At 51.0% G+C, this 10,487-nt stretch overlaps 1 long non-coding RNA gene across 1 annotated transcript in view; it reads right to left on the bottom strand.

Annotated features, from left to right (window-relative positions):
• Positions 1-7,935: 7,935 nt before the first annotated feature.
• LOC129380987 (uncharacterized) overlaps positions 7,936-10,487 on the bottom strand; it is a 38,752-nt gene continuing 36,200 nt past the window's right edge. The window contains exon 3 of the long non-coding RNA XR_008609219.2: positions 7,936-8,458. This is a non-coding gene — a long non-coding RNA (uncharacterized lncRNA). The remainder of the gene's footprint in view (positions 8,459-10,487) is intronic.

Raw genomic sequence — 10,487 nt, 5'->3', positions numbered from 1 at the left:
GACTAGTTCTCGTGCTACGGAGTGTGTAACCTCGTTGAGGTTGGTGAGGTGCGGGTGGACAACGCCGGCGTGTGCTGGGATCCAGACGAGGGTGATTTGATTTTCAGACGAATGCGGGGCTTGTCGTAAGATACGGAGTGATTGATGAGAAATACGACCTTTGATGTAGTTGTTGACTGCTGCGCGAGAATCGCTCAGTATGGTGTGACAGGATGGGTCAAGAGTGGCCAGGGCAATGGCCACTTCCTCGGCCGTCTCGGCATTTTTTGTAATGATGCTGGCAGCATGTCGGAGCAAGCCGCCTGCTGTGGTAACCGCCGCAAAGCGCCGTCCATCTTGGTACTCAGCTGCGTCGACGAAGGTGACACCCGCTGTGTTGGCGTAAGCTTTGATGAGGGAAGTAGCTCGTGCCTTCCTGCGTTCTTTGTTGTAGTCTGGGTGCATGTTTTTCGGAATAGGGTCGGCGTGTATCCATTGCTGAATTTCGCGTGGTATTGGGTGTTTGTCTCCATGTTGACGGTGGTAGGTGATATTAAGCTTGTTTAGAATGCTGCGGCCCGTTTCCGTGAGAGTAAGCCGCTCTAGTTGAGATCGACGTCGGGCCTCGATTAACTCGTCTAGCGTGTTGTGGATACCTAATTGTAGTAGAAGATCCGTGCTGGTGTGGTTGGGTAGTCCTAAGGCCTGCTTATAGGCTCCTCTAATGATGATGTCCAGTTTAGTCTTTTCAGCTTTGTACCAGTTGAGAAAGGGCGCAACATAAGTAATGGGACAGACGATAAAAGATTGGACAAGGCGGATGAGGCTGTCTTCCTTCATACCCCCTCGCCGGTTGGTCACTCGTTTCAGCAGTCTGGATGTATTGGCGGTCTGTCGAAGGATCTTTGAGATAGCCGTAGAGTTAGCTCCGTTGGCTTCTATGGTCATACCAAGAACGCGGATGCAAGGGACCACGGGTATAGGTCTGCCATCCCTCAGGTTGAGCTCTATTTCCTCGTATTGGCGTTTAGCCGTGGAGCCCCGCGGGGGGCGTCCACGGAGTGTGGGTCGGTATAGGAGAAGCTCCGACTTTTCGGGGGAACAGCGGAGTCCCGTGCCTTCAAGATAATTTTCTACGACGTCAATGGCGTCTTGTAGGGCAGTTTCGATTTGGCCGTCACTGCCCTTTGCAGCCCAGATTGTAATATCATCGGCGTATATGGTGTGTTCAATGCCGTCGAGTTTTTGTAGTTCTTGTGCTAGTCCGAGCATAACCAGATTAAACAGTATTGGGGAAATGACAGAGCCTTGCGGTGTGCCCGTGCTGCCGAGGGAGAGTTCCTCTGATCGAATGTCTCCGACCGACAGGAAGGCCTTCCGATTGGATAGAAAGTCCCTTACATAGTTATAAATGCGTTCTCCAAGGTTGAGCAAGGAGATGCGCTCGAGGATGGTGGAGTGCCTTATATTATCGAAGGCGCGCTCGAGGTCGAGGCCCAAGATCGCCTTCGTGTGTCGGGATTTGCCATCTAGGATTTGATGCTGAAGTTGGAGCATAGCGTCTTGGGTGGAAAGATGCTGTCTAAAGCCAATTATCGAGTCGGGGTAAGCACATGTGTCTTCGAGGTGAGTGTTTACACGGGTTAGGAGTGCGTGCTCCATGACCTTGCCTACACATGAAGTTAGCGATATGGGCCGGAGATTGGCGAGGCTAGATGGCTTACCGGGTTTCGGGATGAGAATTACTTTGGCCGTTTTCCATGTCGGGGGAATTGATCCCTGGCGCCAGCAGTTGTTGATGTATTCGGTGAGTTGTTGCACCGAGGGGTCATCTAGATTTCTTAGTGTTTTATTCGTAACCCCATCTGGGCCTGGCGCCGAACGGCTGTTCAGCTTATGTAGGGCAGCATGAATCTCTGCCACGCTGAAATCTTCATCAAGGGCAGGGTTGGAGGTCCCTGTGTATGGGCCGTGAGGCTGAGTGGGCCCAGATGGGATGTACTTTTCACATAAGCTATTCTTAACGTGGTCCTGGCCATGCGTTTTGCTTTCTGTGAATAAAAGCTTGGTGAGGCGATCTTGTTGATATGAGCGGGTGGTGGTGCTATCAATCAAATGTTTGAGGATTTTCCACGAGCGGGGATGGTGGAGTTGCCCGTCTAGAGAGTGACAGAGCTCTGTCCATTGTTGGTGACTTAGAACGCGGCAGTGTGCTTCAATTTCCTTGTTGAGAAGTGCAACCTTCCGTCTGAGTCTTCTATTGAGTCGTTGTCCCTTCCATCTAGAGAGGATGGATGATTTGGCCTCGATAAGGTGGGCGAGTCTACTGTCCATGCGCTCAGTCGGGGCGTCTGTTGTGATAATGCGGGTGGCCGATTTAGTATCAGACAGTAGATCACGTGACCATGATTCTATGTCGGTAATGGGAGTGTCCGTCGCTGCTGTTACACGGCGTTTACGGAACGCATCCCAGTCCGTCCAAGTAAAGTCCCTTGTTCGTCTCATAACGGCTGTTAGGTGTGGGAGAGTAATTTCGATGATAGAGTGATCACTCCCGAGGTCGTGTTGGGTGTTGCGCCAATGGGCGTTGTCTGCGTTTTTGGTGAAAGTGAGGTCTGGCGTCGTGTCTCGTTCAGTAGAAGTGCCGAGGCGAGTGGGGAAGGCTGGGTCAGTAATGAGCGTAAGCCCGAGATCATGGGAGTCTTGCCATAAGTTACGACCTGCAGCAGAGCTGCGTCTGTAACCCCATCCTGTGTGCGGGAGATTGAAGTCACCTCCGATGATAAGGGGGCCGCTGCCTGCGATGTTAAGGGCCTTTTTGAAGAGGGTTAGAAATCGGCTATGGCGTTGAGATGGAGTATTGTAGATATTGAGGATAAATATTCCTTCCTTTCGTTTTCTGTGCGGGATGAGCTCAATGAAGAGGTGTTCGGTGCGCCGATCGTTGAGATCGTGTTCGATTGCGGTAATTCTTTTTCGAACGAGTGTGGAGACTCCGTGTGGAGCGTTGTTCGCAGTGAAAGAGTGATATCCTGGAAGGCTGACCGGAGTATTGTGCGTTTCCTGGAGCAAGATTACGTCGGGTTGACATGAAGTAGCACGGAGGTGTTGACGGAGAACGGGTTGTTTATGGAGGTAGCCGCGGCAGTTCCACTGCCACAATGTTGTGTCAGTTTTAGTGTGGGCCATGATGAAGGATAGGGGATGCCACAGGTGGCAGGGTGGCGGCGACGGTTCCTGTGGTGTCCATGGGTACGGTTTGAGCGGTGGAAGCGGGTTGTGTGAAAAGGGTTTGAATATTAGCTTTCATGGTGGTGACTCTGTGCATAAGGGCGATTAGAGAATTCTGTAAAGTTTCCACCGTGCTTTGGAGTGTTATGAGCATATCCTTGACTTCGGAGCGTACTTGGCCCTGAGCTCCTTCTTGGAGGGCTCGCTTTTTTGGGGCTGGTCTTGAGAGTTCTTCGGTTTGGCTGCTGGTAGCGGGTTCTGGGGTGTTAGGTGTGGGTTGGGTTTTGGGTTGTTTGAGGCTGTGAACCTCCTGGGTAAGCTTTTGGATTAAATCACGCATAACTGCGTTTTCTTTCTTAAGGTGTTCGATGTCTGTGTTATCTGTGTTGTCTGTGTTGGGTTTAGGCAGTGGGGGGGATTTAACGTGACCCTCTCGCGAGACGCCCGTCAGGGCCTCTGCGAAGCTCACCTTTTCTGAGGTATATCTGGCTCCTGGAGTCGACGTGGATCTTGATCTGGACCGACCTCGATCCGACATCGGTCTGGAGACGGAGCGGGACCGGGACTGGTGCTTGGTCTCCATGGACGGGAAATCTTCTGAATGAAGGGCTGAATGCTGTGCTACTCGGCGTTCTCCGAGGCGTCTTCGTATAACGTACGGCGTTTTGTATCTGGCAGTACAGGCTTTGTCCGCTGTGGGGTGGGGTCCACCACACAACATGCACTTGGGTGTACACTGATGATCTTGATCTGGGTTGCGAGCACCGCAGCCCCGGCAGATCTTGTTATTAGGGAACGGGCAAACGTCCATGCGGTGCCCGAGGCGGCCGCAGTGGTAACATATATCGATCTGCTTGCGGTACAGGGAGCATGGGATTAGTGTTGCGCCATACCGAACCATGTATGGTACGTCAGGTCCGTCGAAGGCAATGATGATGGTCGTGGTGGAACCGATTCGCTTTGCGGCCAGGGCTAGAGGATTACGATCATTTATGATGTTAGCATCGACTTGTCTGGCGTCATCGGTGAGAGGGATGCCTCTGATGACTCCTTTGGTGGTATTATCTGGGGCGGCTTCGTACGCGCTGACCTCGAGGGTCACCCCGTTGACTTGGATGGACTTGATTCTGACGTACCGGTCCGCATTTTGCGGGCTGGGCGTGCTGATCACCATGATGTTTTGCTGGTTGTTCGAGCATATTGTGTCGTTTTGACTGTCTTCTGAGCTAAGTTGCGCTGCTTGAAGAATAGCTGCAGTCACTGTAGGGCTGCCGACCTTGGAAATATTGAGTGCTCCTTTGGGTCTGACGATGATCTTGATCTCATTTGCTGGTAGTGGGAGCATGCGCCCGGCCTTGAGAACCTGAGTTCTAACTTGCTGCCTGGGTCTATAGCGAGAGCGAGAGTCTTGCGTCCTAGGTTGTTGTTCTTGGGATAGTTTTCGGCCCCGCTGCTCGTCTGGGCGACGGGCGGTACACCGACGGGAACGGGCGGTACACCAACCCATCTCGGCGGTTAACTCTTCTGGGGAAATATCTTTGCCACATACTTCGACTTCCATGCTTCGCAGATTTGGCCAGGGGCTTGTGCGTCGTAGCAGAGCTCGCACGGACACGCGCGGGAACGTGCCAGGTAGCCTGGTAGGCCGAGCACCTGGCGCACGCGCTTAGCCTTAGCGCGGCGACGGCGTGATCGTAACACAAAAGTGGTCGCAGTACCGGAAAATTAAATGTCCCACCTGATAACTTGGTATCTACAGAGTCCTGGTGGTCTCACGATTCGAATGGTACAAAATTAGGGCTGGTATGCACAGAAAATCGCGGCGAAAACATTTCGAGAAGATGGAGCCGATGTAAACACAAGCTATGAAAAAAAATGCGGAGGCTGTTCAACAAAATACTTGTTTACATTATTTGATACATGTAATGCAGTTAACAACTGGATGTCAGGTCGACTAGGAACCTTGTAGGGGAGAAACAAAAGCGCAGTAAAATCTCATCGTTTGCACGATGGCAGTGAAGGTAATGAGAAAAAAAAAGCAACAGCACGTCTCATAGGCACGTAACAAGTATAGTGCTCATTGGAAGAGCTAAAGGCCATATCACGGCACCACTCATCATTTTGAAAAAAAGAAACCAAACATGCTGAGATTGGTCAAATAATAAATTGCTTTGCTTAAATCGAGACAACGAATTCAGTTTGCCTAAAGCGAAACATGCTTATTGAACGACTCTTGCGCATAAGTGACCTAATTCGTGTCTTTGTTCAAGACCTCGATCGTCAGCTCGACAACTTCGGTTCTGCTAGACCAGAATGATTCAGACGAGTCTATCTATTGGCATCAATTTTTCTCCCTGTAGATTGCAAGAACTGTTGTTGTCCCTCATAGGCACTCGAACGAAACGAACGTTCGACAAATTCTAATCGTGAATTCTCTAATTGTGTAGGAATGAAATAGCAAACACTTAGACTCGTATTCAAAATTTCAGTTATTAACACACCCTTGGTATAAAATAGTCTTCCGAGATGTATATAAGCACGTGCGAATTTCGGTATTTGTAAGTGCAAAATTTCATGGTCACAACCCAATTATTGTAAGATTCTTATTTCGTAAATAAATAAAAGGGGCACGTCGCAATCAACGACGCAATAACGTCTCACACGTTTAACAAAACATTTTCACAAATATATAAAATAATGTTTATGAAAAACTAACTTTGCAGCTATGAAAAAATCCGTTTAGCATGCTTTAGGAGGTGGCCATTGTGCAGCTATGTTGATCCATGCGTTATGGGCGACGCTCGCTCCCCTTACCACCACGCCTTGCCCATACGTGCGAAGCCTACCGGTACTTCGGGCGTCGCTTCCTCAGGGACCGGTTCCGAGCCCCGTCCAGCAGTTGTGACCACCTCTAGTCGCAGACGCTGCGACGAGCGCTCAATAGGAGCGGTAACTGTGTGGTAACCGTATGGTCTGGTAATGTCTGACCTTCGTCACAAAGGTGAAAGCAAAAGCTTACACGGCATACTCTACTCGCATGGCACACAATGCTACCCTCTCCCCGGAGAGGCCCTTCCTCCCCCCCCTCCTCCTCTTCTTTCTTTCCAAAGCCACTCCCTCACGCCGCGGAGGCACTAGGAGGGGGATGGAAGCGCGTCGTGACGTGGCGCCGTGCGTGTTCACCGAGTGGCGGCTACTGGTTTTGCCGGAGCTGCGATGGCTTCGGCAGTGAAGGGGCTTAGGAGAGCACCTCTGAGAAAAAAAAAAAACAGCTGCAGAGGTGCGACGACTTCCGGAAATGGAGGACTCGGGTGGTGAGGATGACCAAGAACATGCACCCTTCCAGCCGCCTCCCTCCCTCCCCCCCCTCAAATGGTTAGGCGCTTCGTCTCAGATCACGTCAACATCTTGGCGAACTCCGAGAACCCGATTATTTAGTTTACAGAACTTAGAACCTACTTAATTCAGTGGTTTCTGCCAGTAAGCGCCGTGCTCGTCGTTTCTGGCAATAAAGTGTTTCTTCTACGCCTTGTTCAGTTCATCAGTAACTTTGCAGGAAAGTACTATTATAACAATCTTTTGACAGCAAGCACGTCTTGTGCTACGAAGGTATTATTTCTATGTGGTCTCGACTGCATCATCCACATGTAGTATTGAAAAATTCTGTCAACGTTAAAATGAAACACCTCGGCGCATGACACCAACGATCACTGCATGGCCGGCGTGTGGAAACAGCTTCGCTGTTCATAGCATATAACGGACATTGCACTCGAAATGTATGATGCTGTCTCGCTATTCCTATGTCTGACTGGATCGCCAAGCTCAGTCTAAAACGCAACAAAGAAGCGCATCAAAGGTTGTTGCAAGCGTTGAAGCCGGGAAGAAAAAAAAAACGAAACAAAAGACTGGTGTTTACTCTTCCATTTGCAGCCGGCGCCCATACACCTCTACTGCTCTGTTAGCGCAAGCAGTAATTATACACAAACATTGCAAGGCCAAACTTTAAAGCCCACCACACAAACACATTTCTAGCGCACTTTCGCCAATAGCAGTCGAAATCGCGCGCATAACCTAAAAGATAACGTTAGATTGTGGATGGTTTACGGGCCATAACTACGATCTGATTATAAGTCACGCGACAGTGGGGGACTGCATATTAATTTTGACCACCTCAGGTTCTTCAACATGCATCTAAATAAGTTCACGTGCATTTCTGGGTACTAGCGCCTTCAAAATGCAGCCGCCGTAGTCGGGATCGAACCCGTGACCTAGAGCTTAGCAGCGCAACGCCATTGCCACTAAGCTAAGGCGGCGGGTAGCGCACGACTCGCACTTGCTGCATTCTAGGTAATCGAAACCCACAGCGCCTATTATTGCTTCCACAAACCTTTCTTCTCACTCAATTTACTTAGCGTCGTATGCGAACTTTATTCGTAAAGCAAGTTCTCGAGTGCCTTGCTGCCTGTTTCGTTAATGTATTTGCATGCAGGTACAATAAGGCGTATTTCAATATGTGACACTATTTCCTCTTTGCTAGTATTTCTTAAACCAAGGACACCTAAACTGCACAAGAAATACATTAAGCCATGACCCCGGCAGCTCAAGAAGCGCAAATTCTGCTACACAGGCTTTCTCACGCTTCAGTCACGTCTGCCCCGGACATGCGAAGCGCGACGAACGGCTCAGTATCCCAGGAAGGCTCTGTAGTCGACACTGACAAGAAAGCACGCGTGGCACACACATTTATTCGCTAAGACATTGAGAGATGGGACGAGACGAGGACTAACAGGATGAAAATAAAAGTGATATAATGTGTGTGCTATTCGTGTCGCCGAGCTGCCAAGTGCCTACGACCGCGACGGGGGAAATGCCTGCGGTGCGCTCATCGTGGACGAGCGGGGCTCACAGTAGCGGGCTCTGGCCACGGGGATGGTCGACCACAGCTCCCGCAGGTATACAACACACTCATCCTGCGTCGCGTCCGCGGTCGCACCCGCCGCAGCGGCTAACGTCGACGGCGAGAGCGATTCCGACGATGTAGTTGACGTCGGCTGCGCGGTTACCGGCACCAACGGTCCTGCAGCTGCCGTCAGCGGTGGGCCCGGTGGCGCTGGTTCGGAGGATGGTGGCTGGCTGGCCTCCGCTGGCTTCGCGTCGGTTATATGGCGCCGCTGTCGTCGGCGACCCATCGGTTGAGGCTGCCAGAAATCTTTGGGACGGATTTCTTTTTCTCCTGAACAGGATAGCCCTGCGCGAAAACGAACAACGATGGGCACGCAGGCACGCATCTAGGACATGCAACAGCCAAGTGCGGACGGCCGTGCAAATGCATCGCGCAAAGTCGGTGCTAACGAGCAGCGAGTATTCACTTAGGCAATCGCGATACCGCTCGAGACGTACAATTAGTGTTTTCTTCTCTTTCTTTTTATCATGGCGGAACCGTATTACCGTTTCAGGAAGACTTGAATGACCGGGCTCGAGGCTTTCGTTCCAGGTGCGGGAGCCGTCGAAATGTCGCTGAGATTAGTTTCTTGTTAACCGGCCGCTGTGAGACGAACCCGACAGTGACCGCATCGACACTGCACTAGTGTGGATATAGGCGCCAGACGAGACACGTTTAAAAAAAGGAATGTGTGCGCAGTGGCGTTTCATTGTCAGCAGTTTATTCCAATCTGCTTTTTTTTTTCTAGGGTAGAGAGAGGTGGGGGGGGGGGGGGGGGGTGCCAAATGAAATGCATTCATAGCATTGAAATGATAGCATATATATATATACTGAATAAGGCCACACGTTTGCGGGAAAAGCGCAGAGCGAACTGTCATGTGGCGGGAAGCTCGCATTCACCTGTACTCTCTTGTGAAAAATTGTGCTGCTTCTATTTTATTTTCTGCGCGCTCCGTTTCCATTGCGCCTACCCAGATCACATTGCTGCTCCGTCATTTAGCAAAATCAATATGCTCAGCAAACTCTGGCATAGTAATAAGCAAGCATTTATCTCCAGCGAAACTGAAGTAGCAAGATTATGCGCAATTACAACTTCACTGCTTCAGTGCGTGTCGGCCTTCCCTTTTTTTTTTTTTTCATTTTATGTTGTCGCTGAGTTCAGCCATATAAACTACGGAACTCGAAGCGGCGGTGCGTTAACACGGTCAGCAGATTGCGTGTTACAGTTCGCGGAGACAAAAAGACGAATCTCTTTAGAGAGCAGCTCTTGGGCGCCCGTTCCCGCGTTGAGCGTCGGCGTAACAGAGTGAACGAGCACAGGGCGAACGCGGAGCACAGCGGGAAGTGAAAGACAGCAACAGCGAAGAGAGCGCGAAGAGGGAAACGGAGGATGAGGGTACGGCGAAAGCGTCGAAAGCGCAGTGGCACGCAAGACGGGCTCTGCGGCGGCGACCGCTCCGAGATGGCGCCAGAGCAGCGCGCCGTCGTCTGTTCACTGATGAAGCCATCGATAAGGCACGTGGCGAGAGCGTTCACCGATACCATATGTGGAAACAAAGCACTACATGAGCGGTGTCTGTCTGCGGCGGCTGCTCGCGCCAACGCGCCTCTCGCGATCTCCCGATCAGCGACAGAGGCGCGCCAGTCTTCGCTCCGTTTGCAATGTACCGCACGAGACAGATTGTCCGCGCCAGCCAATATATCGCGAAATGAAAACAAGTATAGACTTGCGCTAAAATTTCGCATTAGGGAGTATGGAAATCTTCGGTGATTTTTTTTTTATCACAGATAACGAAAGAATCGTAACTCAATATAACACACAGCTCTATCTGCATGCAGCTGACAGGTAACTAAATTTTCCTTAAATGTAAATTTTGGGGTTTTACAGGCCAATACTACGATCTGATTATGAGGCACGCCATGGTGGCGTACTCCGGATAACTTGACCACATGGGTGTTTAGCGTGCGTTTTTCCATACCGCCTCCACCGCAATGCGGCCGTCGTTGCAGAAATACAACCCGTGTCTTCGTGCACACAATAGCGCAATGCCGTAGCCACTGAGCTGCCGTGGTGGGTGGGAATCTTTTATGCGACAGCATCACAGTGGGACCTCACCCACTTTGTAGGTATCCGCGTTGTGGGGATACACGCGCAATCCAGCATCTCAAGAGCGGTCGCGCGTAGTTATCACGTGACGATTACACGCGCGCTCGTCGGAAAGTTGCGTGGAGTGGGCATTATCGCAGCACTCCCCACCTGCCGGGCACTCCCAGTTCCTTTCGCGCCCTGCTGTGAAGCTGCAGCCGAGGCACCCCCGTTTCTTGGAACCGGGGA

Source organism: Dermacentor andersoni, chromosome 1 (genome assembly GCF_023375885.2).
Source record: "Dermacentor andersoni chromosome 1, qqDerAnde1_hic_scaffold, whole genome shotgun sequence".
Taxonomy (NCBI): Eukaryota; Metazoa; Arthropoda; class Arachnida; order Ixodida; family Ixodidae; genus Dermacentor; species Dermacentor andersoni.
The sequence above is the reverse complement of the archived record's forward strand: the minus strand, read 5'-3'. Positions and strand labels throughout refer to the sequence as shown.